The 22899-nt window shown below is 37.5% G+C and overlaps 1 long non-coding RNA gene across 2 annotated transcripts in view; it reads right to left on the bottom strand.

Annotated features, from left to right (window-relative positions):
• Positions 1-22899, bottom strand: part of LOC123791475 (uncharacterized) — a 379739-nt gene that overhangs the window by 81231 nt on the left and 275609 nt on the right. For both annotated transcript variants that reach the window (XR_015724396.1, XR_015724397.1), the window contains one exon: positions 16287-16409. This is a non-coding gene — a long non-coding RNA (uncharacterized LOC123791475). The remainder of the gene's footprint in view (positions 1-16286; positions 16410-22899) is intronic.

Here is a 22899-nt window from a genome sequence, read left to right as displayed (position 1 = left end):
GCTCTATCCTGTCTGGAGGTGTGTAGGGAGAAACGAGAGAAGATCTAAACGTGTTGTGTAAGCTAGAGAAGAGAAAGATGAGGATCTTTGTGATCTTCCAGAAGAGGTAATAAAGGGGAAGTGAGTAAAAGTTATGGAATGGATACTATTGATAAAGGTATCAGTAATATTTATTAACATTTGCTTTATTCTATCTCTACCTTTCTAGGATTCTGAGTTTCATAATGAATTAACAGTATATGGTCAATAAGCAATTGATAATTTCATGCCAGAATAATGTTTTGCTTTTATACTGCACATATCTGCACATGTCAGCTGATGTGCTACTCATATTCATCAGCCACATTTTATGAGTAACAAAAATTAGGCTTAGAAATACTAGTTTGTAGACCTATTAATTGTAGAAACAAGGACTGGAAACTGAGTTTCTAATTCTGTATTTTATTTTGAATGGTATAAATGTGCTTGAATACAACTCTTCTGAGTAGAGAAGAACAGGAATGATAACCAAAAACAATGCTAAATCTGATATATTGTGGTCAGCATGTATTACATGATAGATATTTTAGCATAAATAATTATGGCTGCCCTGTAGTAACCTGCTTTTGCTTATCCAAAACAACAATCAAAAACCCTTAAAAAATAATGTTGACACCTATTTTGTTTTTTTTTAATAGGAGGATACAGGTATTGATGCATTGCTTCATCCTAAAAATGTTCTAAGAGCTCCTTTAGATCTTTTTCCTCAGTGTTCTATACACAAGACAGATGCCAAGGTCTCTCTCTATCTCTATTTCTCTGTCTCTGTCTGTCTGTCTCTCTCATTCCTAGCCATTCAGCACAATATTGTTCCCTTCTTGATTTCCACCGTCCAGACCCTTGCTCCCTACTCTACCCTCTAAAGGCCCCATTTTTCATACAGGTGATCCTCTCTGCCTCTCATGTCTTCAGGAATTATACCCTCATCCTGCTCTCTAACTTCTTTCAGCTTTGGGAGAAGCTCCGAGATCTGGTGGAGAAAATTCCCCCTTCTCATTATATATACCACCAAATGTCTTTCCATTTTTTTCTAATCCTTAATCAATTTTAAGGGTGTAGTACATTCTTCTTGGGGGCAGGCGCATAATTCATGACAGTTCTCCCTTTCCAAAAACAGTTTCTTGATTCATCACTATAAAACCAACTTCTTCCTCTAGAATATAAATGATTAATTCAGGATAGGTGACTGATTCAAGGGTATCTGATTCAGTTTCTCCTTTTCAGAAACCTGAAACATAAAATCTAGAGATAGATTATGACTACTCTTATCATGGTGAGCATTGAGTAATATACAGAATTGTTGAATCACTATGTTGTACACTTGAAACTAATAGAACATGATATGTCAACTACACTTCAGTAATAAAAAAATACTAAAAATAAATAAAATAAAATCTAGAAACAGACTGAAATGTGCTAGGGCTCACGTGAGCAGGGATGTAGTAAGAATAGTCACAAATCAAACTCCTGCTTCTGAGCTTTCCAGAACTTTCCCGCTTCCTTCCTTTCCAGGGTTGTGGTTTAGCTCATTGTTGGATTCAGTGATGTACCCAGCATAATTCTAGTAAATCTGCAAGCCAAAGTCTGTTTTTGCTACTGGAGAAATCTATTTTCCAAAAGAAGCTAAACCAAGAGATGGTTGGTTAAATGAAAAAGCCGTTCCGGTGGGAAATCATAAAGGTGATGGACACTTTAAACCCTTTAACTTAAAACACAAAAAATGTATATATTTACTTCTAATTGTTTTTATATCTGTCACTTTGAGTTTCTACTATTATTCTTGCATAAGCCACAGCCAAAATATAATTACCATGATTTCTAATTTCACCTTTTTTTTTTACATATGCTAATAGTTTGATACTAAAGAGGAAGCATGGCTCATTGAAATAAATCAAAAGTTGGCATTTGGGTTTAACACTTAAACTTACCCAAGCTGAACGTATCTTAACAGACAAAACAATTTCATTTGTCAGGCAGCAGACTACTACATACTTCATCCACTTTATTGAATTGAGGTAGAAAAAAGAGTTCTGAGATTGAGCTTAGATTCTCTGGAAAAATGTATAGTGCTGATCTTTAAAATTAGAGACTACACTTTCCAGCAATAATCCTTACCTGCTTCCTACTATGACCGAAAATATCTTTAATGAGGGGCACCTGGGTGGCTCAGTTCGTTAAGCGTCTGCCTTCGGCTCAGGTCATGATCCCAGAGTCCTGGGATCGAGCCCCTCATTGGGCTCTCTGCTCAGCAGGGAGCCTGCTTCTCCCTCTGCCTCTATCTGCCGCTCTTCCTGCTTGTGCTCGTGCTCTCTCTTTGTGTCAGATAAATAAATAAAATCATAAAAAAAAAAAAGGAAAATAGATTTAATCAATAAGTGGTCACTGGGAATTAGAGAATGAGATTTTCAGTTTACAAAGAAAATATATATCTAATACATATGTAAATATATAAAAATATATCAATTATATATAGCATTATATAAATTATATGTAATATATATGAATATATTACATCAAAACATATTGATATATTTATAAATAATAAATATTATGATATTGGCTGAAGTTTATATATGTACATAGCCAATATTACTAGAGACTCTGCTATCAGTGGCATTGTGTTGCTGACTTAGATTTAGTGTGACCCCTAAGTTTGATGTCCAAATGGCACCAGAAAGTCAAGTGTGCCTTTAGTTGACTGTATTAGAAGATATGATAAAGAACATGGAAATGCTACTTGCAAATTCATCAGATCCTCTTTCAAAACATTAGGCTGTGAATTTCTAAAGTTCTATGGCCCTCAATATGTACTGGTTAATCCCCAGAAAGAGAAAATCAGCAATTATGGATAATTTGTGAAGTTTACATGGTGCTGTTCATCATAAATCCAAAGGAGATAATATATCATGCAAATGCAACAGAGGAGTAGCATATATTCAGAATACCTACAGGCAGTTCAGGGCTAATGAGAGCCTTTCAAAAGATGCATTGATACACAGGGTACCAAACTGCTAATTCCTAACAAATGGAATCACCCCAAAGTTCTTGACTGAACCAGCCCTGCCGAGAATGGCACTTCCAAGTCACATCCTAGTTCAGGATCTCTTGTGTTTATTTTGCCAGTAATGACTGTGTAACCTCAAATGACAAGAAGGGGTCACCAGCACTGAGTTCCTACTCTGCAAGCCAACTGGCATCAAAGCCAAGCCTATTACCACCAAGGACTGCTGAGCTAAGAGTGTGAGGAGAACCAACAGAGACAGATGTTAAAAAAACAGAGGAAAGGGGAGCTAAAGCCATTGATCACAAGTGATAGGGATGCTGTGAGTCACCACCAGAGGCAATGCAGAAAAGCTGTCATTTTCTGGGTAGCAACAGGAGTGCATGCTGGCATGAAGCATTCAGAATGGGGTGGCTCACGCTAGAGGAATAATGTCACACTGCCCAAGAGTAAACACACAAGTGGGATGCTAACAGCAAAAGGATTGCCCACCAGCAGCTCCTAGGCGAGGAAAGGACTAAGTCATTCATACTGTGCCTGTGGAACTCTCTGCAGGGCTCCATTGATCTTGTGGTCTGCACTCATGCACATGGCTTGAAATACCTTCAGCTCTGTCATCTATAAACACAAGCAAACATCACTCCCTCTCCCTGTTTTAGGAAGGATGGTGACAATGACTGCACAGGCTCTGCAGGTAGGTGCAAGTTGGGACAATAATTAAATAGTATCTTTTGTTTATCTCTCCTCCACCCAATGAGACATTTCAGGATCCAAAATGTGAAACCATAGTTTTAGAATGTATTGGGATGAAGAGGGGGTATCCTTATCTGATCAAGTCTCTGTACATGTGATATGGATTTTTAGTGGATATCTCAAAATGACACATTCACTAATGCCCACCCTAAAATATAAGAGGCCTATCTTTGAATCCCACTACTTTATGGGTATTTTTTTCATAGTAGTTACATTACTCCACTTTGAAATATAATAATTTGGTCATCTATTAATTCATCCATTCAGCAAACATTTTTTGAATACCTATCATGTGGGAATAACTGTGCTGGTGTTATCTTGTTAATAAACAAGACAGAAAAGGCTCCTGCCATTATGGAGTCACAGCTCATGTTAATCGATATTTTAAAAATGACACAAATTATTGTGAAAATTACAATTCAGATAAAGATTAGGAAGAGATGCCAGTTGCCTAGACTTTAGTCCCTCTGTCTAGGCTGACTTGCCTAATCTATGCATATCCAGTAGCAGTCAGGACTATGCCCAACACAGAGCAAATGCAAACAACAATAGTTTATTAAATTGAGCTAATGAGTGTAAGAACAATTTCTGGTAAGTTGTAAGAAAATTTGATTTGTGAAATTTTAGAAATAATGTCTTTTCCCTCCCATCAGTATAGGATATGCTTTTCATTCCCTAAATGTTTTTAGGATATTTTTAATGTGCTAGATTTTCAGATTTGAGCTATATTTTTGGAAGCTTAAAACAAACACTTGGTGTAGTTTACTATAACTTTCGAACCTGATTCAGAGGTTCCACCCTTTTTGATGCCTAAGCTGAAATCCTTTCTTGCTTCCCTCATTTTAGGCAAGGTGCTTATGAAACCTGCATTAGCTATTTAAAACTTTCCAATATACGTTTGAACAGGGTATAGAAGACCAGAGAGAAAAATGAGGATGCCTCTTGACAAGACTTGACATCCAGAAGATTGCACAAGCCTGAACGAATGAGTGATACATCTATATCTGTAAGACTCACTCATAGGGAAATTGTTTGGCTACCAAAGTAAGCTAAGTATTGAATCCCTGTGCCTTCCTGAGGTTAGCCTCTGCTCATTGTACTTCCAGAACTGATAATGAGTTCCCTACAGTCAGGGAGTTAATGTCTAGCATAGGAGGGGACCCCGAACTCCATGCCAGCATTAAAGACAGTATGCAACTATGATTGGAAAGTATTTGAAATATTACCCATGGATAAATTCGAAAGTATCCTTAACCCAATCCTAGAAATTTTAAAGAATAATACACATCCTTATTATAGGTTTCCTTAATGAGTGACACAGATTTATACATGCATTGTTATCAAAAGTCCTCTTCTCAAGATGCCTGGGAGACTGAGTCTCTTAAACATCAGATGATTTCAGCTCAGGTCATGATCTTGGGGTCATGAGATCGAACCCCACGTCAGGCTCAGCAAGGAGTCTGCTTGAGATTCTCTACCTCTCCCTTTGCCCCTCCTCCCACTTGCCCACAGGCTCTCTCTCTAAAATAAGTTATATACAGATATAGATATAGATATATATCCTCTTCTGGTTATGTGTTTCATATTTTCTTGATGCTTACGACCTTCAGAGATAGATGATCTCTGGCAAGATTAAGGGCCAGAAAGAAGTAGTGAATGGTTTTCTAATAAAGTATGAAATCTATATTTAAATCTGTAATTGCCCCCTTTACTCTTCACAAAAGGATGTGAATCAATTTACTGACGCAAATAAACTCTAGGACTCTAGGACGCAAATAAACATTGTACTTACACCACCAAGGAGTTTACATTTCAGTGAGAAGAAACACATCTTAGGAGGGCACAGAGGATGAAAAGGGGTGGAGGTGGGATTTGGAGTCAGAGAGGCAAGCCCAGCGTCAGTGGGCAGGGGAGTGCAGTACTGAACTCTATAAATTGTGATACCAGAATGGAGAGACGGGAAAAAGGCAAGGAAGAGGCAGAATCACACGTGATGGGCTTTGAATACAGGTGGGGGCGGCAAGGACCTAGAACCTCGGATGGCAGGGGGCTCTGCAGCAAACACACAGTTCATCCACTGGATGTATCTAACCTTTGTAACGCTGTATCTACGGGGATTATTTATTTAGTTTAGGTTTGGGACATTATCCTTGTGAGAATCCAGAAGCTTTGGTACATTTTATCTTCAGAATTTAACAGAAAAGTCTATCCTTGCCTAGGGTAGCATTTGCTGCTATAAATCATGACATGCTGGGTTTTAGCTGCGGCTGTAAGCTGAAATATGTCTTTTTTTAACTTCTACTCAGTGGTCCCAGTTCTGCCCTCAGGAACTAACACAGATTAAGTTGAATTCCTCTTCTGTGCGGCAGCCCTGGAACTGTCACTAGGAGGGCCCCCTTGCCCTAGCTCCCCAGGTCCTCAGGTCCTTCCGCTATTCGTGTCGATATGAACTCTGCTCCCAACGCCACCCTGGTCATCCTCGTCCGCACATACTCCAATTTGTCACATCTGTTGTATAAGATAGGAAACCCAGCTAGGACCCGTTTCCTGAGAGTACAGAGACGCTGCCCCCCTCCTCCTGTGCACTCTGTGTTTATGAAGACACTTTCAAATTGCTATCAGTCTTCTTAAGCAGCCCCTCATACTGTTGGGGCCTCCTGATGCACCCAAACTTGGAGACATTTACCCCACGACTTTGTAAACCATCTGTCCCCATACAACTTCCTCTCATTTCAACTCAGAGTCAAACCTTACATTACTTCATAAAGTAGCAGCAAAGATGTCCGCCACATTTCCTGGGGAAAAGGAGCGTGTATAATTGCGTTATGAAACAGCCAGCGTCTGCGGCGCTATCATCATGTGCAGACAATGTGTTACTCTTTTTAATCAATTTTATCCTTAAAAAATTAAATTATGGATTTTATCATAAAAATAATATGAAAAAATAGCAACACGTCAAATACTATAAAAGGACACAATCTGAAAAGTCAATCTTACGCTCCTATCTTATCCATGTTTTGTGTGTCCTACCAAAAATTTTCTGTGGATATATACTATAAATCATGTTTTTTATATACTAGGTATGATACTCTGAGCTTAGATGTTTTAAATCTAGTGCTAAGCAATCATTTTGTAAAATCACATCCAGGGCCATCTAAATCTTTCCAGGAGCCACATGTATTACTTTGTGTGAAAGTCCCGCACCCAGAATCTCCTTCAATTCTAAGAACAATCTATGCATTGGGTCTTATTATCTTTATGAAATATACAGAAGACTGAGGCGTAAAGAAATTATTACCTTGTCTGATGGTACACATTTGAAAAGTAACTCAGTAAGGGTTCAAGTGCATATCTGACTGACTACCGTGTTTAACCCTCTAAAAAACAGTTTTCACAGGTGGGTTTGGTAACACTTCACAAATGGTTTTTAAATGCATAATAATAGGTCTTCCTTTCTAATTTGAAATCGGTATAATAAGATTTAAAATGTGGCTCAAGCATTTTATCATGGCCAGAAATGTTACACTAGCTCAGACTGTAATGGCCTACTTCATCCTCTGGAGTCCGTGGACACCAACAGCGATTTGCCAGATTCTAATTGTAAAATGAAATGATATAGCCCATATTCGTGAGCATTGTTAACTTCTTTACGATTTCAAGCATTTGTTACAGGTGCCTTTTGTTTTGTTTATGTTTAACAGAAATTATTACAGCATCCAGAAACATCTCAAGTCAGGCATTAAAAAGCTGTGCTTCTTTTGCTCAGATTTTAATATGTTTATTTACCTCATTTCAGAAAACCATAGTTGGTCCTATCTCCTGGACTCATATGCCATCGTTGTCTCTTGAATAAAGCTGCTAATTGCATGCGGGAAATATTAAAACATTATATTTTTGCTAAAAGAATAAACATGTCAAGTGTCAACAAAATATTGTAAGTCTGTTGTGAGTCAAAATAGATTGCTTAAAATCGTTCTTTTCAGGGCCTGTTAGAGAAAGTGAAGAAGATACACCTGTTATATTAACACATTCACTGTGCACCAAGGCTGTTCATCTTTACAATAAACAAAAAAAGATTTTGGGTCCTCTTGCAATTCCCAGTTCAATCTGACTGACTCTGGCACCTTCCTAATCAAATATATCCACATGCTATTAGAAGCTGCATTATAGTACATTAATAGCTTGTAAAGTAAAATTGATGCAGCGTGATGGACTGTATTCCTAAAGCAGTGACAAACTTATCAATGATAGATGCGCTAATGGATATGTTGAATTGCAATAAATATAAACGCAGAATAGCAATTGCAGAGCATTAAAAATGTCATCTTGTGAGTTTAGGTATTTATGAGGCTGAGCCAGCTGGAAACACGAGTGGTGCGTTCCTATGAGCCATTGCGACTCTGAGGCTCCAAGGAAAGCAGAGGCCCTTTCATCAAATAGGTCAGGCCGCCGGCAAATTGTTGTCACAGCTGTGCCATTGTCAATTAGGCCTCCAATGACTCAGCCCTTTGTTTTTTCCTGCTTGCACATCTCATCCCACCTTTTCTCCGGGCATGGGTGCTTCACTCCTGCAACCTTTCCAACACATTTCCCCTCAGTGACTCTCCTCACATGTTCTGATTCATCTTCCAGGCATTGATCTAAAACTCAGAGAAGTGACATCAGGGAAGCATCCCAGCTACTTCAAAAGGCTCCGCTATTCCTTCTGGGCTATTCTGGCATGTCAAACCCAACAGGCCAAGCAGAGATGCTCCACATTGTTGCACGTTTCCCTCTGATGTGTCTGCCCAACCTTCCTGAGCCCTAAAGATTTTGTTTAATGTCAGCAAAGTCCAGCAGGATGGCGGGGTCCCAGATGCAGTGGGGGACAGAGCACCTCACATGGTTTTTCACCATGCTCACGCAAGAACCACAGCATGAGGACCAAGTCACAGACACACCGTGTGGTATGGGGGAGCTAGTGGTTGATTATAGAACTTTGTTTAAACACACTGGTGTGGTGGATTAAGGAAATTGCAACATTTTTGTATGTGTCGATCTCAATTTCAAGTCTGATCATAGGGTATGCTTTAGTTACCCAAATACGCACCCTTCCCTTCTTGGGCTTTCGTCCACACCGACTATTTTCATCAATTGGTGCAGATTTGTTGTCAGCATATCTAAATAAATAACTCAATACTTTTTGGAATCAGGTGTCACAACATACTCTTAATGTTCATAGAAGATTGTCAAACTGGGGTTATTTTAGAAGATTACTAGATTTGCAAAACAAATAAATATTTGACAATTATAATTCAGCTTAATATGAGAATAAGTTGGTTGCTTATTATTGATCCTGTTTATCATCACAAAACCATGATAACTAAATGCCGTATTAAATTTTAGTGGCAGTCCTCTGTCACTGGTTATTCAATAGAGGTAAACCACACAAGTGACAACACTAATGAGAAAAGCAATATGCAACAGAACAAAATAAAGGTAATGCCATGACACATTTTTAATCTAAATATTATAATCCTCATCTTAAAGTCTAGACATATCAAATCAAAAGTAAAGGAATCATATCAATGCGACCCTTCTGTGTATTTCTGATTGGTTGTTTAATCAATTGTGAAATATGTAAAAATCACGTCAGCTTTTAAATCAAACTTCAATATGATGCTGAAACTCCCTAAAACTTGTATGAATCATTTTGATTTTTTTAATTGCTCAGATAAAAGTTTAAGTCCATTTCACACCAAATTAACAAACAGAAGGACAATGTGAAAGAAAATTGTGAGAGTTAAAGAGAAATAGTTTTATTGGAATCCCTTTCATTATTATTAGTCTTCAAATTCAGTTAAACAACGCTTTATTAAACATCAGTTTCAACCCAAGTAACTTTTTAACCTTTGGTGACGAAAAAGTCATCCTGTGTGAATATTCTTTGGATATCCATTATGTGTCAACCAAGGGATAGAGAGGGAACAAGCAAGAACCTGTACTCATAGGATCTTATGTAAGCCGAGGTAAGGGAGAAGATTAAAAAATACATTTTTTAAAGGGAAACGGTAAAAAATATTAGATATTGATGAGTATAACGCAATGCAAAGAATTAAAATAGGGTGCTGTCAGGTGAGAAATGAGCTTCCTGTTTTACAGTGGTCAGGAAAAGTCTCTCTGAGGAAGTTGATATATAAGTTGAAAATTACAAATGATGACAAGATCAGTCATGTGAAAATAGAGGAAGAGCATTTTAAGTAGCAGAATAGTTGGTGTAAAGGTCTTGAGGTAAAGACAAGTATGTCAAAAAGAAGGCCAACTTGACAGAACCATAGATTCTTTGAGTCAAAATAGTTTTACCCTAATTATGCCATTTTTCTTAAAGAACTTAGCTCTTGATTAAAGATTTTTAAAAAGTCACTGCCATAGTATGTCTCAATCTCTTCATAAGTGGGGTGTGTGTGTGTGTGTGTGTGTGTGTGTGTGCACGCGCGCTGTTTTTCCCTCAGTGGCTATCTACCAAAGTCTTAAGTTACTGTCTCTTTGTACTTGTCTCTGTTTTTCTCTTGAAATGCCTTGGGTCTTGAGCCACTGTGGGAGCTGACTCTACTCAAAGGCCAGTTCTCAGCCTAAGGACACCTAGAAGGATAAACAGCCTTAAGGACATCTAGATAGGTTAACTTGGGAATATGGAAACCTGATTCAGAATAGACATGCCAGGATGCTCTGAGCATACTGGCTCTCTAAAGAAGAGGAAATCCTTAAGTCTCTCTTCTCGTGGTCGATTCCTATACCTTAAGCTAGCTGAGACAGAAAGCAGTCCTCTTTTAGCCATATACTAGAATACATTTACAGTGTCAGAATTGTCATCAAGGGCATGACAGGAGATATGGCCCTCGTGTTCTTTGAATACAGTACAATTCTGTTCCTTGGAAAGAATTTGTAGCTTGATGAATTCCTTGTTTGAAATTCTGATAAGTAAATCTCTGTTAACTGAGTGATAGTATTGCTGCCTTTTATATATCCCTAGATTTTAATGAAGTCATTAAATTCATTTTTAAAGGAAGATAAAGCCAGATATCAACCCTGACCTTGAGTGTCTCATTGACAACCACTTTTCATATAATAGAAAACATAACTTTGAATGAAAATTTGGTTAATTTTTCCCTGGGGGGAAAAAAAACCAATAAGTTAACCTCAATATAACTTAGAGACAGTCTTTAAAAAGTGACAGTTTGAGAGATCCCAGAGTGGGGCCTAGAGGCTCCTTCTAGTGACTGTCCTTCCATTGAAATGTCTCCGAGAAACTGAATGGTCGGAGAATGGACTGTCACTTATTTTCTGATGCCAGTTCATTTTTCTTCCTAAAAATGAAATAGAATCTACACAGTTGCCTACACATACCATGTAGTCCAATTCTGTTTAGTATGTTCAAGTATTCACAAAGATTAAGTAGCTACTATGTCCCAACGATTAGGCCAGGTCCTGGAAACACAAAGTCATCAGGGAATTCAGTATATAGATTCATTCACCCAATGAGTATAATTTGAATTCAAAATTCTGGTACATAGTAGGGGTGCATAGATGGTTCACTCGGTTAAGTGTCTGCCTTTGGCTCAGGTCATGATCCCAGGGTCCTGGGATCAAGCCCTACATCACACTTGCTGCTCAGTGGGAGCCTGCTTCTCCCTCTCCCTGCTGCTCCCTCTGCTTGTGCTCTCTCTCTCTGTCAAATAAATAAATAAAATCTTAAAAAAAAAACTTTAAAAAACATTGGTACATAGTAGACCTTTGGTCAATATTGTTAAAAATAAAAATAAAACAGTCCTTGGTACCTGTCTGAGTAGATCATAAAGATTAAAGGATAGAAGGAAAACTAATACTTCCATCAGAAAGTAGGATAGCTTTATTCTAAGTCATGATTATTCTGGCTTAACCCATTGGCATAGCAGTTTAGATTGGGGTTGTGATATTTTCATTCCAAACCAGCCTGTGACACAGTTGTTTTTCATAGTAACTAAAGGACCCACAAAGAAAACCCCTAGAGATCGCACAGCTGCCTGACAAGTTTAGTGCTAGAACAAGACCCATACAATTAACTGTTTAGTGCTGAGACTTGGTTCACTATACTGTACTGAGGATAGAGAACCTGAAAAGCGAGGCTCTAAGCAGGGTTATGTCTGCTTAGGTGGCAAGAAAAAGCAGGAGCCAATGCTCTGCAGCGAACAGCAGAATGAGCAATGCAGCAGTGAGCACAGGCCTATAATGAGATGTTTTCCCTCTTTTGCTGCTCTAGTTATGTGAGCAGGAGCAGGGCCCCCTAACAAGTGCCAGAGGAGAGGGCAGGAAAGAACCTGGGGAGATAGGCTCTTGCTGTAGTCTGAAAACAGTATAGAAAATTCAAAATTGGAGCTTCTAGAAGCAGCTTACTAATGATGCAAAAGGGATCACACCTCAGTCGTCCACATTTGCTTATTCAAAAATATGCAAACCACATTAAATCCCAATTCATATTCAAAATGTCAGGCTGATGTGAGAATTTTAAGAGTCTCATAACACAGCTTCATTATTTCCATAAACGTTCTGAATTCATTCATAACAACATAAATTGCCTAATAAAATATTTTTTCTGTATTAATCTTGCTTTCTAAGACCACATCTTTACGTCCAGACTGATATAATCATTCTAGCAACCATTACAATCTTGACTTCCAAGCACAAGTTCCAACATAACTCCTCTAAGAGAAGAGCAAACAGCAAAGACCCAGAAGTTTCTTAGCACCACTTTGGTAATACATCAGGCCACCTAGTTTGATAAAAAAAAAATTTCAACAAAAATAATCCATTCTTTACTGCTAAGGTGGGGTTTTTTAAAATTACGTTTAAAATTAAAAGCACTATAGCTGGTTCTCTTATTCCAGCTCCGCGGCATAAAGAATAAAACAAGAAAGGCCATTCCTGCCTTACCTTCCATGGATCCATGTGTATATGTCAATACCTCTGCATGACATCAGTGCCCAGGAGACAAACACACTCGTAAACAAAGAATCACTGTTCCATGCCTGCTCCCCAGAATGTTCACTCAACGTTTTAACATTTATTATGCACCTTCTATGTGACAGAAATTGTACTAAATTCTGGGTTAATGATAAAAGATATAGCCACTGTTTTCAAATAGTTCACAGTCTTTTGAAGGAAGTGACAAGCTGACAGACTGGAAACTAGAGCCCAGACAGACCTACGCACAGTCCTAAGTATACAGAGGGGTGGGTGAAGGTGGGATCAGAAAAGTCTTCCTGACAGCTTGAGCTGAGTGTTGAAGGTTAAGTTTGAATTAGCCAGGTGGGGGAAAAGAGGAAGGGTTTTAGGCAGAGGAGCCAATATGTGCCAAGACTCAGAGGTGTGAAAAACTGCCAGGAGGCTGAGAGAGGAGCCTTGTGGTCTATGGTAGGGGTGTGGGTCTTCAGCCAAAGGTAATGGAGCGCCACTTTGGGAAAGTAACAAGATGAGATTTATACTTTCTAAAAGCTGTCTTTGGTGGCTTGTGTGGCATGCAATAAAGGCATCCCAAACTGGACGAAGTTAAAGGCTAATGCAAGGATTCAGATAAGGTCCTGGAAAAGTCTGAATTTCTTGAAACATTTGTCATTGTCATCATCCTCACCATCACCATCGCTATCGTTGATATTTGTGCGGGTCTACAATCTGATAAGTACCGTGCATACCTTACCTAATTTGATCCACACAATAATAACAGTGCCACTATTATACCCAATTTATAGCTAAGGAAAGTGGGTAAGAGACTTGCCCTCACAAAGTAGTAATTAGCAAAGTTAAGACTGACGCCAAGCAGGTTTGATATTAGCGCCCCTTGCTTCACTACAGCTCCACACTGCTGCGTGGGATTTATGGAACCTGAACAGTGGTCGTGTTAACAAGTTTCGGTTAGGGATTTATCACTTCCTTGGATATAAACCATTCAGGTGGTAGGTAGGCAGGGAGAAGGCTGTAGCCGCTCCTCTTAATAATCAGGGAGCCTCAAAAATGACGTGTTCTCCGATCCCATGTACTCGAGAGACAAATAAAAAGGGGAAAATATTCAAAATTATATAGTATAAGAACATGGTTTGTGACCCATACGTGAAGATTAAACACGTCAAACTCTTAACTGGAAACCTAATACTGATTTTATCTGAAAGAAAAAGAAAAGTCAAGAGTATCAGTTGCTCATTTTGTTCGCAGACCACTGAACTACTACCTTAATGCTCCAGATTTTATTCCTCATAGTTGTATGGTTCTTTAATTCCAACTTGGTCCCTTCTGCCTAACCCAATCTCTATGAAAAGAATGTTATATTTGTACCTTTGTACATATGTTACATTATCAAAATATTGACTACTGAACTTAGTATTTTATTATTTTGAAAAGATATGATGGTCGTGCTCTATAACAAGTGCATTTCAGTTGAAGTGACAGTTTCCAGACCCATCCCTCCAAGCAAGAACTTCAGTATTTCTGGCAAAGATCCCAGAGAGGATCATCATAACTCAAAAACTTAAATATCACTTTTGTTCAGGACCAACCATTGTAATACTGCCAAAAACACTAGAAATACACAGATCCCCAGATCAATCTTAGGAACAGCAATGGATATAGCAGGTAAGAATCTTATTTCCAATTTCAAATAGACTCTCTATTTAGAGAAGTACCCTTATATTCAGGAATGAGTCTTTGACGACAAACAAAATGCAGGATTTGTAGACAGATCTTCAGTAGAATTTAAGTCTACATTTTGTGGCACAGAAATTCTTCTTTTCTACACATAAAATTAATCTATTCCATATTTTTTAAAGAACCACAAACAATATTTAATGAAAACACAGGAGCAGAGTAAATGATGCTCATCTCAGCCTTGCCGATGTAAACGATTCTTTCACATACTAAAGCACAAATAAGATCAATATACTAAAAGTCCTGAATTATAATATTAACACAGACACTTCCTATTGCTATCACTTGACTTCTGTGGACCTTAAATTGATGTTGGTGAAATAATATTTGTTTTTCAAATTATTTTGGAGGGGAAGGCAGGAGTTATGTGCCATGTAATGGACTATAAGCCCTTTGAGAGCAGGGACCGTGCATATTCATTATTTCATGGCTAGCCCAATAATACCCTCCAGATAAACAGTGCTTGCTAAATATTGGTTGAATGAACGAGTAAATGGAAGAGTGGATGAAATAATGAAATAAAAAGAATTTAAACAATATCCTGATAATTCAGGTAAAACTGATTTTCTTTTGTTTTGTTTCATTTTGTTTCAGTGTAGGAGAGGAAGGAAGATTCAAAAGCCAGTGTTATTGGACTTAATTGTCCACTATAATTGAATTCATAGAATAATTTGACTTAAATTCACAAGATAATTTCTTTCTAATTACAGACACAATAATCTGATATGGGCACGGTGCCAGCATGAACACTGGATCACTGTGATCGCTCAGAACTAACTCTGTCTTATTTGACTTTGCATTCTTTCCCAGTCAATAAAATTACTTCTTGCCCCTATTTAGAATTTATATGTATGTCTGCTCACCTCTGTTTCTCTAAGTAACCAATCGATGAAACGAAATGTCTCTATTTTGATCAGGACAAAATAAAACTGAATTAAGCTGTGTTCAATCCTGATTTCTGATTAACAATTTCTCATCAGTATTACAGGTTTAAAAACATTTGCTAAATTAGGATGGAATGTTCCTTCTTATATGTTTATTTTGCTGACATTTAAAGAGACAACTCTCTTTCTGACTTAAAAAATCTAAAAGAAAAAACACATAACATTTATCTTGTAGTCTAAATAAATCTGTGATATTTTAAAAATCTGTGATTTTTTATTCTACCTTTATGATCAACATTTTTATCTTAAAAAAAGGGGGGGGGAATGGGCCATCACAAAAGATATGAGGAATAATCATTGTTAAAAAACACAAAGTGGTACCATATAGGAACATAGGTCAGGGAATAAACCCCTATCTATTTAGAATCTTATAAATTAAAGTATCTTTTCCTGGCATGATTCTAGGAACTTCATGAAATATTTGTCCTTATTAACTCTTATAACTTTCACGGTTGTATAGTTTTTAATTATTTCACAGCATGGCATGAACCTAATTCTCTGGAGGCAAGTACTTGTGAGCTCACCTTGATTACTTTTTACCCAGCATTTTTTGGAAGAGATAAGTAAAACCAGTGTATTAGTAGGTTTCTTATAAATAAATATCTTGGATATTATGACAAACTCCAAAGACACAAGTTTTCAAAAAAAAAAACAAAAAACACACACACCACTTTACAGTCCCACTTTTGTTCAAGTATTTTTGATTACCTTCTGCAATTTGACTCATCAACTTCATATTCATTATTTTAGTAGTACCCTTGAAATTCAATAAATGATGTAATTGTCTTTGAACTACAGAAAATTCTCAGAATCTGATGCAACAAAGTTTAACTTACCTTCAGAGATTTGTTTTCACGAACTCTTCTTCCTATGACCTCGGTTCTCCAGCCAAAAGCAATGCAGAGACTCCCCTCTCTGCTCTTCCTCTTCCCTGACACTCTGGCTTGACGGTTCCCTCTCTGTGATGAGCGACACAGAAGACTCTCAGAGTTGGTCTTCACTCCTGATGCCACACACCTTTTCTTGGCACTTCATTTGGTCCCAAGGGAAAATTCCTGCAGAAATTTCCTTCTCCATAATCTCTTGACAGATGGCTTTGCTGGCAAGAGCCTTAACTCTTAGGAGCCCTTTAATAGGCTTTTATTCTCCCGCATCGCCACCTCTCGGGTTTTATTATTTAATGGCACATTGGTTGATGCCTCAGTGTCCCGACGGGCCAGAGCATCATCGTCCCCTTGTAGGACTTTCAGCTAATCTGCTTTTCTGTTTTTGATTTCAATAAATTTGCAAAGCTAGTTTCCTTTTAATATTTCATTATTTTTCTGCCTCTATACCTCGAGGCAATTGGAAGAAAGACTCGATTATTTACTTTAAAGCACAAACTGAATAAATATTGAACTGTTCAAATACAAATAAAGTAATTGTGCAAGGGCATTGATAAAGTTGTAAACCAAAAAACCCAAAATCTTCCAAATATCAGCTTTCTTGACATTATATGTATTCCTCTGATAAATGCCTTTGTTGTGTAGTTTCCTCCCCCAACGTCTATTTCTCCCTCTCCCTCCTTCCCTCTCTCCCTCTCTCTGTCTGTCTGTCTCTCTTTTTCTCTCTCTCTTCAGTCTTTGTGGGAAAATAAAAAAGAAACAGACCCTGAAATTAGAAGGTCAGTTGTCACCTAGATGATGTTACTTAAGATAGTACACAGAATACTCATTTCTCAATTCTATCATCCATGTCCTTAAAAGTGATGAAAATAGGGATGATTCAAAATGGGATAGCACACTAAAATGCCTCTAAATTTAGCCAAGGGATTTGAGCCAGGTATGAGATGAAGTAAGGAGTGGTGGGAACCATGGCCAATTGGAGCAGGTGTGCCCATTTACAAAGGACACGGGCTGCTCATCTCCAGCTAGTCACTGTCGGGTACGAACTCAAACTGCGTTGGGAGAGCTATCTCTTTTTCAAGAAAATCCCCACCTCTGGATTTTTATGTGAAAAATCTTGTGCTTTTTCAATGTTAGAGGATACTGTGGGAGCTAAGCCCCATACCTGAGGGGCCCAGCCTCAGCCTGAGTATTGCCATGTAATGACTTCTGATCTAGAATATACAGAAAAGAAACTAACGCCAATGCAAAACACTGCCCTTTATTAATTATGAGCCCTTTTCTCATGTGCATAAATGATGATAATAACGTAGACTAGTTAACTCAAGTAAAAACAACCTATACTAATCTTTATTAAAGACCTTAGGCAGGGCATGAGCCAAAGAACCGGTAAATGGTTTGGACAACAAGTAGCTCAAATCTGGATGAGAAGGACCAGGTTTACAAGAAAAATAATAATAATAAGTAATTTAATGAAGAAAGAGTGAGAAATTTTATTTGATTTGGTTTTATCTGGATTTCTTTCTCATTACCTAGTACTAATATGTGCAATAATTACTGTTTTATTTTCTTTCTTAAAAATTGTTTATTTAAATTCAATGTAGTTAAAATACACTGTATTATTAGTCTCAGGGGTAAAATTTAGTGATTCATCAGTTGCATATAACAGCCCGTGCTCATTCCATCCAGTGCCCTCCTTAATGTCCATCACCCAATTACCCCATCTCCCCACCCACCTCCCCTCCAACAACCCTCAGTTTGCTTCCTAGAGTTAAGAGTCTCTTATGGTTTGTGTTCCTCTCTGTTTTCATCTTATTTTGTTTTTCCTTCCCTTCCCCTATGTTCATCTGTTTTGTTTCTTATGTTCCACATATGAGTGAGATCATATGGTATTTGCCTTTCTCTGACTTATTTCGCTTAGCATAATACCCTCTAGTTCCATCCACATCATTTCAAATGGCAAGATTTCATTCTTTTTGATGGCTGATTAATATTCCATTGTGTATATATACCACCTCTTTTTCATCCATTCACCTGTTTTTTTCTAATTATACTATTCATGTCAATGAATGCTTAAACAGAAAAAAGAAAATTTTTTTAATTCTTGCAATTCTATCACTAGTAAAATATTAGTTTATAATCTTCTAGAATGTGTCTATATATATACACATACATATATTTATACATATGTACAGATTTTATATATTTCTGCATTACATATATACTTACCTTTCTTTATAAAAATTATATACCAAATATACTGTTTGATATATACTAATAATATGCTAATATATTACTAGTCTGTTTTTTCACACAATACTAAATATAGTATCAACTTTTCCCTATTTCAATAAATAATCTCCCACAATGGTGATATTTACTACATAGTATCCCATTGTTTGGCTATACCATAATTTACCTGGCTAACCCCCATTACCAGGTACATTTTTCCAATTTTTTCTTTACAATAAAGTATCTCTAACAACTCTTCCCTTATCTTTGTATACGTCTATTATAACTTTGCATGTCAAAATATATGCATATTTCCTTCCCAAAAGATTGTGCCAGTTTACAATCCTACAACTACGATAAGTGAATTCATTTCCTTGCCTTCTCATCAAAATTGAGTATATCTATTTTAGGGGGAAAATAGATCACGTAATATTCTAAACCTACTCAAACAAGCATTTCTTCCACATATACCAGCTGAATTACTATTTTCTTTAATGATTTTTCTCTTGATTGTCTGAAATGATAAGTTTATCTAGCGCTCCTCAGCATCAGCAAACTAACACAAGGCAATGGGAACCATCCAGAAAGATGTCTGTGGGCTGACCGCTAAAGTACCTGGACATTGGCCAGCAGCAAAGGTCCTCCCCCTCTTTGGGTCCCTGATACTTGGTGCTAATCAGATGCTTCATGCATTGGTACTTGGGATGGTTAATTTTATGTGTCAATTTGACTGGGTCACAGGGTGCCCAGATATTTGATTAAACATTATTTCTGGATGTGTTTGTGAGGGCATTGCCCAAAGAGACTAGCATTTGAATCAATAGTCTGAGTAAAGCAGCTTGTGTTCTTCCCCAGTGTGGGTGGGTATCAGCCAATCCACTGAAAGCCAGAATAGAACAAAAAGGCAGAGGAAGGGAGAATTCTTTCTTTGTGCCTGGCTGTTGAGCTGGAACATCAGTCTTCTCCTGTCCTTGGACTAGACCTTCATGTTTGGACTGGAACTACACTGTTGGCTTGCAGCTTGCAGGTGGCAGACTGTGAGACTTCTCAGTCTCCATAGTTATGTAGCCAATTTCTCCTAATAAATAAATCTCTCTGTCTCTGTCCCTGTAGATAGATAGACAGAGAGATGGAGAGATAGATAGACAGATAGATAGACAGATAAATGACCTATCGGATACCTGACCAATACAGTACTGATTAAGATGGGAAAGGGGGGGATTTATCAGCTGGTAAACTCTTTTCAAAAAATAGACTTTTAAAATCAAGGACTGATTATGACATCCATGTATCTGTAAAGAGAAATGTGATGCTAAGACTAGTGCCCATTGCAGCCTTATTCAGAGTACAAGAAACATAATCAGAATAAAACATTCTAGATATTCTGGATAGAAACATCCTTATACGAGATGTGATTTTGGAAGGACCTACTTGGCTCAGTAGTTGCCATGCACTGGATCCTTTATAACTGTTCTCAGGAGCTAATCTATTTCTTCTTTGAGAGAGTTCAATCATATTGCTCTATGAGACATGATTCCTCTCGATGGACTCAGAATCATTGAGTGGCACTGGACAAGTCACCTCTTGTACTTCAGTTTCTAATCTGTAAGATGGGAATGATAATTGTAGTACTCACCTCATACTTGCTATCATAAAAGATTAAATATAAAATGCTTAGATGATTGCCTGGCATAGATAGGACCTATATAATTTTTTCTTACTGTTATTATCACTGTGCTTTGTAATACAATTCTATAGTTTCACAAACCTGGGTATATTATAATAATTTATATCTTTGATGTGTCCCCAAAAGATTAATTCCTTAGGGTCAAAGTCTGTTTTCCTTAATTTTTATATCACCAAAATTAACACATTGTCTAGAAAATATTAGGCCCAAAATAAATATTTCTTTAATGGTGGATAGGTAAGTAAATGGAAAAACAAATAATCTTTGCCAAAACATCAGGTTGGATTTTCCCTATTATAGTCCATTTTTCTGTTTTCTGCTTCTGGTCCCTCGCTTCATCCTTTAATTAGTTGCATGGTTAAATTAGAACCAACAAATATTATACCTAAAGTCAATAAAAATATATTGAACCTCAACTGTAAACAAGGCTCTTATTTTTTAGGGCAGTTTCCTCCTTAATGGCATGTTTGTCACGGAAGACCAAAAGCATGATAACTGATACTATAATTAGGGCAGGCAGAATATTGGTCTTAACCTTAAGGGGAATATATTTAGTTTTGTGTGAAAGATCATGATTTAGTGTCTAAGTAAGAGCATTATCAAAATGTGGTCATTAGGGACTAAAGCTGCTGTCTGTAAAACAGGTTATCAGTGTGAAGGTAGAACCACATGACCTAAACAATTTAGCTGTTGTGATTCAGAGACCTGTGGAAATGCCAAAGGCTAACAGAATTCCTGTGTGTGATCCAGATTAATTTCAAAGCAGTTTTTAAAGTTTAAGAAGAAATTATCTTTTCTTGTTTCCTCATTTGCATCGAGGTATGGACTGTTTATATCACATATTAATCATTCTGACTTACGACACAGGTGTCATTAATGTGAAAAACAGCTCCTTCTGCATGATTCTGAAAATAACAAATGCAATCTAAACAATGAACTTTCACAAAGTTCAATTGCTTTCAATTGAAATAAACATTGTAAATTACATCCTCCATATAAGCAAAGAGAAGAATGAAGGGGAACTGTATCCTCATTGCAGAAAGGCTATAATGATGTCTCAGAATGTAACTAAATGCTAAATATAGAGAGAACAACTATTTTATATAATCATTGTTTGATTTTGCATTCGAATTAAAGGAGAAAAAAAGATTTTAGTCAGTCTTTAAATATGGTTGGACATGTGGGAAAAAATGAGTATAGAATTATCAAGGATAGTTTATATGCCCAGAAGTTGGTCATACTGTTTCTTTTCCTACACATCCTAAAAGATGAGTTGATTTTTACTCAATCGTCTATTAAGTGTCAGGCAAAATAAGTTTTTTTATTGGTATTTATTTATTTATTTATTTATTTTAAAGATTATTTATTTATTTATTTATTTGAGAGAGAAAGAGAGAGAGACACAGACAGAGTGCCTAAGCAGGGGGAGGGGCAGAGGGAGAGGCAGAGAATCTCAAGCGGACTCCACACTGAGCACAGAGCCTGATGCACGACCTCACGACCCTGAAATCGTGACCATGAGATCATGACCTGAGCTGAAACCAAGAGCCAGAAACTAAACCAACTGAGTCACCCAGGTGCCCCTCTTATTGGTATTTAAATAGGAGTAGAGAATGTTAAATCTTAACAGGAACTTAGAGCTCATTAATTCAATTCCCTTCTTTTTACTGGTAAAGAGGGGGCATGAAAATCAAAGTTATTAACAGACTTCCTCAAAATTACAGTTAATAACTGTTACAAACAAAACCCAGTACCAAGTTCACTACCTTCAAAATATAAAAAACCTCAAGCAGACAAGGTAGGCTTTGATCACCATAGAGTTGAGAACCCCAATTTAAAAAGATCTAAGCTTGGGACACTAGAGTGGTTCAGTCTGTTAAGCATCTGCCTTGGGCTCAGGATCCTGGGATCGAACCCTGCATCAGGCTCTCTGCTCAGCAGGGAATCTGCTTCTCCCTCTCCCTTGGGTGCTCCCCCTGCTTGTGCTCTCTCACTCTCTGTCAAATAAATAAATAAAATCTTTAAAAAAATAAAAAGATCTAAGCTTGATGTGGACATATTTCACCAGGAACCACCACGGAAAATCATATGCCATCCCAATACTCCTCCCTTGAATCACACTGCATAAACTGGAAAGGGATGGCAATACCTGAATACCTGATTTATTTTTAATAAATCAACTGTGAGCACGCTCTCACCCAAGATTGACACATATCTACTTGTTAAAGTATTAGACTATTCCATACCAACTCAAGTCCCCCATGTGTACACATTGGTGCCCTCTACTGGGACCCCAGCCTCCCAGTAATTCAGCAACCAAAGTATTAAGTAGTAGCATGTTAGGAATCTCTAAGACCCAACTCTGAAACTGGCTTCCATTCATTCACTGGTGATCATAGTTGTTTTTGTTTTTTTTGAAGATTTTATTTATTTATTTATGTATTTATGTATGTATGTATGTATGTATGTATGTATGTATGTATGTATGTATTTGACAGAGAGAGAGAGAATAAGCAGGGGGAATGGCAGGCAGAGGGAGAAGCAGGCTCCCCGTTGAGCAGGGAGCCCAAAGCAGAACCTGATCCCAGGACCCTGAGATCATGACCTGAGCTGAAGGCAGACGCTTAACCAACTGAGCCACCCAGG

Source organism: Ursus americanus, chromosome 5, assembly GCF_024610735.1.
Source record: "Ursus americanus isolate L20-20 chromosome 5, mUrsAme1.1.p, whole genome shotgun sequence".
NCBI lineage: Eukaryota > Metazoa > Chordata > Mammalia > Carnivora > Ursidae > Ursus > Ursus americanus.
The sequence above is the reverse complement of the archived record's forward strand: the minus strand, read 5'-3'. Positions and strand labels throughout refer to the sequence as shown.